The sequence below is a fragment of the Rousettus aegyptiacus genome, unplaced genomic scaffold (assembly GCF_014176215.1).
Source record: "Rousettus aegyptiacus isolate mRouAeg1 unplaced genomic scaffold, mRouAeg1.p scaffold_m13_p_4, whole genome shotgun sequence".
Classification (NCBI taxonomy): domain Eukaryota; kingdom Metazoa; phylum Chordata; class Mammalia; order Chiroptera; family Pteropodidae; genus Rousettus; species Rousettus aegyptiacus.
The window spans coordinates 43,269,093-43,275,953 of record NW_023416307.1 but is presented as its reverse complement, the minus strand read 5'-3'; the positions used below and the strand labels follow the sequence as shown (position 1 = coordinate 43,275,953).

General features: G+C 36.3%; 1 pseudogene; it reads left to right on the top strand.

Annotated features, from left to right (window-relative positions):
• The first annotated feature begins 2,401 nt into the window (after positions 1-2,401).
• On the top strand, positions 2,402-2,520 carry LOC118601923 (annotated as a pseudogene).
• The last annotated feature ends 4,341 nt before the right edge of the window (positions 2,521-6,861 follow it).

The window sequence follows — 6,861 nt, the reverse complement described above, 5'->3', positions numbered from 1 at the left end:
TGCTTTTTGTATCTTGACAGAGGCCTTGGAAAGAGGTTAAAAAGCTGGAAAAGATTTGTTATTTCAAGAGGAGACTTTTCCTGAGAATCTGGCATCCAACTTTGTTTTGCTAGGCTTTCAGGAAATTAATAATCAGGCTGCATTCCAGCCTCGGGACCTGGACTAGTAGCAGCTGTTGGTTATTTGGTCTGTCAATTAAAAATGCTTCTGTTAGAAACCTTTTGCAAATTAAGGCAAACACCAGGTTTGTTCTTGCTCTGTTGGGGAAAAGCCTTTTGCCTTTTCAGCTAAAGCTAATTATCCACACCTGAAAGAATTGCCAACCAAGATCATGATCTGCCCGCGGACTTTGTGAACTGCCTTCCAGAACTTTCTGTTCTTAGCTGTCTTTATGACTTGGGACAACGTAAAGAATTCCTGCACTACATGGAAAACCAAAGTATGAGAGAATAACTTTTCTCTTTATGTGTGTATCTTAACTCATACATCAGGATTACCGTATTATGTTATGCTGGTGATCTACCCAAGAGCTTTTGTAGAATTACTTCTCTCGGTGATGGCTTAGAGTCTCATTGCACTTCCCATAGAGTTGATCATTGAATCAAGAAAGTTAGTTTTGCCCTATTAAAAACTACTCTACAACTGAAACTTAAGATGAGAATAGACAGAGTAGAAGGATCCAAGGAGGTCATGAAAGTTTGAATGACTAAAAAATTTGTAATTGCTATTTTGGCTTACTGAGTGTTCGTGGAGTACAGGACCTGGGTCCTATTTATCTCTGCATGCCCAGCCTTGCTCCTGGCACATAGCAGGCCTTGATACGTGTTCCCTGTTCAATGTTTATTGACCTGGGAATATGGTCATTGACGCTAGTTTTGGATACACAAGCAGAGAAAGAGAGAGAACCCTTGGCAAGACTAGGACCACTAGAAGGCTCTTAGAGGAATGAGTTGAAACTTCACCTATATGGCGACCATGACTTTATAGAGTGAGCGATGGATGCCCAGAGGTTAGGCTTGATGATAACTGAGGAATAGAATGAGGGAACACGGAAAGAAGTGGATCTTAGGGATAAGATGGGAATTAATAAAATTGATGTTCTCACCTAGATGCAATAACTTTGAAACTCTTTGCTTAGACCCTAGGGGTAAGACAGTCTGTTATAGCCATATGGCCATTCATATCCTCATGTAAAGCCTTAGAGATCTTCTGCTTATTTATTCCTTTAGCTAGTTGGGCCAGAGAACTGTGGAAACCATGCAAAACTCACAGGCTTGCACACAGGCGATGCTTAGGAAAATACTTGATTCCCTAGCAAAACTATGTAGAGTAGTTCTGCCAGGATTTGGCCTTGGGTCTTAAAAGGGCCTCCTATGAGAATGCACAGAACACAAAGGAACCCATCACCACCTCTGACAACAATGCAGAACTGAGGAATTGAGTAGCCTTTAGGTGGTAGATCCTTGGGGAGGATGGAGATCAGAGAGATTGGCAAGGCAAGATGCTTATAGCCTAATAGGGAATATGAGACATGCACCTAATAAGCACAAAACAAGGTAGGAAGCAGTGAGTGCCATAAGAAATATATATTTTAAAAAAATACTGTGAAATAGTAATAGAGGGAGAGAGTTCTCTGAGGGTTCTTAGGGGCTATCATATTTCAAATAGCTTTAAATGATGAGTAGAATTTGGACAAGAAGCTTTGGGAGTGAGAAGTGAGGAGGTGCCAGATAGAAAAAAAGAGAGAGAGAGAGAGAGACTTAGTGAAATTACTGAAGTGAAGAAGCCCCAACTGTGCTTGGGGATAACCAAATGGTTCCATTTGGCTGGAACATATATAGCATGAGAGGGAGTATTGAGAGACAAAATTAGAGGACTTTAAACACAAACAAAGACAGTCAGCCCTTATTTGGAGTCAAAATGAAAGGCACATTTGGGAATAGTGGCAGGTCAGCATCTTCATCCACAGATAGGAGATTATCAGAGCTTCTAAGGAGTTCATAGTGCTTTACAATGAGATTTTTACCAGCCGTCCTATTCGCAAAGAAGAGCAGAAACTGTGATTAAACATTTCTTGTTTCAGATGGAAAAGAAGTAAGGTGATACTTGAGCATGGAACATTAGATGCCAGTTAGTTATCAGAGCAAGTCTTAGCAGTCAGACTTCACAGTCCCATTCTAAATTATATTCTGTTCTTTAAGAAAATATAGCCCTCTTTTTTTGATATTCGGGCCACAATAACAAACTCTGTTCCTAAAGTGACACTTGCACTGGAAATTAAGTCTGATGTCTGACCATTTTTAGGGCAAGTTCTCGAGCAATGGAACTAGGACAGCCTGACTTAGGACAATGGTAGTGAAATTGAAGAAGAGGAAACGTCACTCTCAAGAGCAAGTGAAGTGTCTATGGCCATGCCACCCTGAACAAGGTTGATCCTGTCTGATCTCAGAAGCTAAGCAGCATCGGGCCTAGTTAGTACTTGGATGGGAGACCACCTAGGAAGACCAGGTGCTGTAGGTGTAAAAAAAATCTTAATAAATAAATAAATAAATAAATAAATAAATAAATAAATAAGGGATTGTAAACTGACAAGGTCCTTACAAACTGTGAGGTTAACCGAGGGTTGCTTCGCCTGAAAAAAAAGAAAAAAGTAAAAAAGAAAAGAAAAGAAAAAGAAAAAGAGCTAGTGAAGGTAGACTTCATAGAACCTGGAGAGTTAGATAATGGGAATAAATGTCCATGCCAGTTTAGGTTCTCCAGAAATTCGATGTCAAGACACAGTTAGAAGTCCAAAAGATGTGCTAGAGGCAACTCCTATAAGATAACGAGGAGAGGGAACAGAAGTAGGTAGAGAAAGCCTTCAGATCATGATGAAGGTCTGATATCTGTGAAAAGAGAGAAGGAAGGAAGAATGATTGAGTAGGAGGAGACTCAGATTTTGGTGAAGCTCTGAGAACATTTGACCAACGCATGAGACAGCTCCAACCCCAGGATTCTCCAACAGGGAATCCTACATTGGGTAGAAATGGTTAGGTTCATTTATTGACTACGAGCCCCCAGAGAATGGCCTCAGCTTAAATATTGTGATGGACCTAAAGACACTGCAGATGGAGTCTGTCAGCTAACCGTACTCTTCGCAGCAGGCTGTCTCTTAAAGAGAGATTTAGGAAGATCTCTTCCATGGCTGCAACAGGAGTGAGGGGAGAGAGGTGGCAGAGTTGAATCCGAGACTTCTGGCTGGATGGCTAGATATTTCCTAAAATGATGATCACAGTTTTGAAAAACGGACTATGGAGTAGCTGTTTTTTTCTAAATGTCTCTGATATAAACTCTGCTTGGAGGTGGAGCATGTGACAAGGTGATACCTTTAAGCTCATGATTTTTTATTTTTTTCTTCTTATACTCTGCTCAAGCAGCATGTGTCATATTGTAGCCTACACTCTAAAACCAACATTTAAGACTCTTCTCAGATTATCCCTTCCAGAATGCCAATCTGAATCAACCTAGGACTTAAAAGATGGTTGACAGAATGCCATTGATTTAAAACCCTGTGGCTAATATATCATGGCTTTTTAAAAAATTTTCTCTCCACCAATTCCTCAATATCTTTGCCTTTTATGTGCTGTCCTCATTGAGGATTCCATCAAGCTCCCTGTTATAAAATTTAGTCTTCCTTTCCTCTTTTCTTTAAAAAATTGTAACCTTATTGAGGCATAATATATGTTCGACAAACTACACACATTTAATGTGAAAAATTAGACATGTTTTGACATATGTATATACCCTATAACCACATCATAATTAAGATTACAAGATTTCCATCATCCCCCCAAATTTCTTCATGTTATATTGCAATATATCTTCCTCTCTACTCTTATTTGCAGGAAACCACTGATTTGCCTTCTGTCACTCTTGATTAGTTTGCATTCTCCAAAATTTTAAGCAAATGGGATCATGCACTATGTACTCTTTTTTTGTCTGGCTTCTCATACTCTCTATATAATTATTTTGAAGTTTATCAATGTTGTGGCATATGCCAAGAGTGTTTCTTTGTATTGCTGAGTATCATTCTATTGTATGGATTTGCCACATATTATTTACACTGACCTACTGACGGACATTTGGTCATACTCTAATTTTTGGCTGATATGAATAGCACTGCTATGAATATTCATTTATAATTCTTCTTGTGAATATAACTTTCTTTTCTCTTGGATAAATACTTAAGAGTCAAGTGGCTATTTGGTAGGTGTATGTTTAACTTCTTAAGAAATTACAACTATTTCCCAAAGTGGTTGTATAATTTTATATTCCCACCATCAGTACACAAGAATCCAGGTGCTCCACATCTACATGAACATTTGAATTTTTCTTCTTTTCTTTATTTTTTAATTATTATTTTATCAATGTAATGTATAGTTATATCTCATTGTGGCTATAAAATTGGCTATCAAAATATGCCAGCACAATGTGTTGAAAATGTATCTTTCTCCCCACTTAATTCCTTTTGCATTTCTGTCAAAAGCAATTGACCATGTATCTACATGTAGGTGTAATTCTGTACTCTATTCTGTTACATTGATAGGTTTCTAGAACTTTATGGCAATTCTGTATCATCTTGACTATATAGATTTATAAGTTTTGAAATCAGGTAGAAGAAATTCTACAACTGTTTTCTTGTTCAAATTTGTTTTGGCCATTATGCGTGCTTTGGATTGTCATGTAGATTTTGGAATCAGTTTGAAAATTTATATTTGCATTTAAAAAATGTCTGCTGGGATTTTGATTAATTTACTTTGAATCTATGTATAAGTGTGGGAAAAAATCAATCTCTTAAAAATATCGTCTTCCAATCTATGCGTGTGGCATATCCCATTTCTTTAGGTGTTCTCTCACATCTTTCATTAGTGTTTTGTAGTTTTTAGTGTATAAGCTTTGCACATCTTTTGTCAAATTTATCACGAATTATATTTTGATGATATTATAAAATTGTTTTAAGTCTGTTTTATGATTGTTTATTACTTCTGCATAATTAATTTTTATTACCTGTAAACAATTAATTTTTATATTTTCAACATATTTCTGAAAAGTTGATAAACTCACCTATTAGTTCTTATAGCTGTTTTGGATATTCTTTAGGATTTTCTACAAATACAGTTTGCCATTTTCTGATAATGGTAATTTTATTTCTCTTTTTCCAATTTGTATGGAAATTTTTCTTGCTTTATTGCAGTGGCTAGGACTTTCAGTACAATGCTGAAAAAAAGTGTTGAAAACAGGTGTTCTTGCCTTTTTCTCCCAATCTCAGGGGAGGAGCATTCAGTTTTCACTATTAAGTATGATGTTAGTTGTTAAGTCTTTTTTTTAGGGAAGGCAACCCTTGGTTGACCTCACAGGTTGCAAGGACCTTGCCAGCTTACGATCCCTTATTTTTTGTTTTTTATGCCTATAGCAGCTCGTCTTCCTAGGTGGTCTCCCATCCAAACACCAACTAGGCCCGACCCTGTTTAGTTTCTAAGATCAGACGAGATCAGGCTTGTTCAGAGTGGCATGGCTGTAGACAAGTTTTATTTTTTTATAGATGCTCTTTATCAAGTTGAACAAGTTCATTTCATTTCTAGGTTGCTGGGAGCTTTTAATCATGAATAGACATTGATTCTGTCAAATGCTTTTCCTGTAGCTATTGAGATGATCATATGGGTTTTTTTTTTTAGTCTATTAATATGATAAATTTCACCGATTAATTTTCAGATGTTAAAAGGTAAATGTTAAAGGAACCTTGTGTTTCTGTGATAAATCTCACTTAATCATGATGTATTAACCTCTTTCTATAAATTAAGTTTACTAACATTTTATTAATTTTTGAGTCCGGAGGGACATTGGCTTACAGTTTTCTTTTTATGTAATATCTTTGTTCAGTTTGGTATTAAGGACAGTCACGTCCTCAAAAAAAAGGGTTAGGAAGCATTCGTTCTGCTTTTATTTTCTAGAAGAGATTTTGGAAAATCAGTACCATTGCTTTTTTCAGTGCTTGGTAGAATCCCCCAGAGAAACCATCTGAGCATGGTGACTTCTTCTTGTTTTGAAAGGTTATTAATTATTACTCAATTTATTTAATTAATATGACTATATTCGAGTTATCTTTTTTAGTGAACTTTAGTAACTATTGTTTTTCAAGACATTGTCAATTTCAAATAATGTGTAGCATTTATTGGCATAAAGTTCTTCATAATACTTTTTATCCTTTTAACATCAATAAAATCCATAGGGATGCCCTTTTTTCACTCTTGATATTTTATGTCTATATTCTTCCTTTTTTTTTTCTTGATCAGTATGTCTAGAGGTTTATCGGTTTTAGTAATCTCAAATCATTGATTTTCTGTATTATTATTATCTTGTTTTCTATTTTGTATTTTTAACTTCGATCTTTATTATTTCCTTTCTTTAGCTTATTTTGCCCTGTTTTTAAAAATTTGTTTAAGATGGGAGGGCAATTAGGCTCCTGTGACTCTATTATGGCTCAAAATACGATTCCCTGTTCAAATCTGCACTAAAATCATCTCTGCTTGCACCCTTTTTACTATTACTGAGCATTCGATCAGTAATAATACTCTAAGTTGAAAGCGTGAGATATGTGGATTATGGGAAGAAGCATTCTGCTGGGGTAGTGGGGAAGTTGAAAGCAGTTCTAAACAAAGAACCGGGGAGGTAATAGGAAATCTTAATTGAGAGAAGATTCTCAGAATGAGGGTCATAAAAGCAATCCTCCCTAATCTAAAGAGCCGTTTCATAGAATAAGTGTTAGACTTCTTAGTGGTCTCAAAACATCATTGGGTCAATGGGTATAAGCTACAAACGGGC